This window comes from Schistocerca cancellata, chromosome 7 (genome assembly GCF_023864275.1).
Source record: "Schistocerca cancellata isolate TAMUIC-IGC-003103 chromosome 7, iqSchCanc2.1, whole genome shotgun sequence".
Lineage (NCBI taxonomy): Eukaryota > Metazoa > Arthropoda > Insecta > Orthoptera > Acrididae > Schistocerca > Schistocerca cancellata.
In genome coordinates this window covers 80,300,466-80,301,582 of record NC_064632.1, presented here as the reverse complement: position 1 = coordinate 80,301,582, position 1,117 = coordinate 80,300,466, and the positions used below count along the sequence as shown (strand labels likewise).

Here is a 1,117-nt window from a genome sequence, read left to right as displayed (position 1 = left end):
GTTACTGTCTTCATATATATAGTGAAAGGCTACACAGCCATTGTCCTTAGTCTGTGGGAATGCGCACAGGTTGCCCAAACTCTTACGGGAATCGCGAAGCGCGCGCGAGTAATGAGTGGATGGGCAAATGTCTATAAGGTACATTACATATGTAGAGTTGTGGACAGTTGGGAAACACTGGACTCGCATTCGGGAGGACGACGGTTCAATCCCGTCTCCAGCCATCCTGATTTAGGTTTTCCGTGATTTCCCTAAATCGTTTCAGGGAAATGCCGGGATGGTTCCTTTGAAAGGGCACGGCCGATTTCCTTCCCCATCCTTCCCTAACCCGAGCTTGCACTCCGTCTCTACTGACCTCGTTGTCGACGGGACGTTAAACACCACTAACCAACCAACCAACAGTTGGGAATGCGAGTCTCACGGGAAGCGTGCAAGGGATAAGTCCCTGCAGTCGCGATATTCGTCTGTGTCCTCGGTGGCTCAGATGGATAGAGCGTCTGCCATGTAAGCAGGAGATCCCGGGTTCGAGTCCCGGTCGGGGCACACATTTTCAGCTGTCCACATCAAGGTATGTCAACAACACCTGTCGGCAGCTGAGGGTTTCAGTTAGTCATAATTTAATCTAATCGCAGAGCCATTTGAAAGATTTCCCGCGATGTGTCCACATTTTTATCCAAACCCTGTAGACGCACGTGTAGAGTCCGATAGTAAGAGTGCGGTCTCTATAAAAGTGCCTTGACCGCGGTACACGAGCCGCCCTTCAGGGCAGGAATAACGTTTGGGGTCGGAACCTCCGTAGCCCGGGAAACATTAGAGAGTCGGGGGGTGCGCGCGCACGATGCGGGCGCCGCCGCCGGGAGTCACGTGGTCGGCGGGCGGCAGCCGCCTCCGGTGGGCGGCAGTGGCCAGTAGGCGCGTGACTGCGACCGCGTGCTGTGCTGTGCCGAGCCGAGCCGAGCCGTGCCGACGGCGTGTGTGGCGGCGAGGGAGCCCGGGCCCGGTGCGACAGCGAGGACAGGACAGCCCAGGCGCCGACCATGAGCCGCGATGTCGCGAGCGACTGCGCTCCGCTGTAGGGTGACACGACACGTGTGTACCGCGTAAAGAGAGAGCAGCA

At 57.2% G+C, this 1,117-nt stretch overlaps 1 non-coding gene across 1 annotated transcript; it reads left to right on the top strand.

The window, feature by feature from the left end:
- Positions 1-469: 469 nt before the first annotated feature.
- Trnat-ugu (transfer RNA threonine (anticodon UGU)) lies at positions 470-543 on the top strand. Its single transcript has one exon. It is a non-coding gene; the product is annotated as a tRNA-Thr (tRNA).
- Positions 544-1,117: the final 574 nt, after the last annotated feature.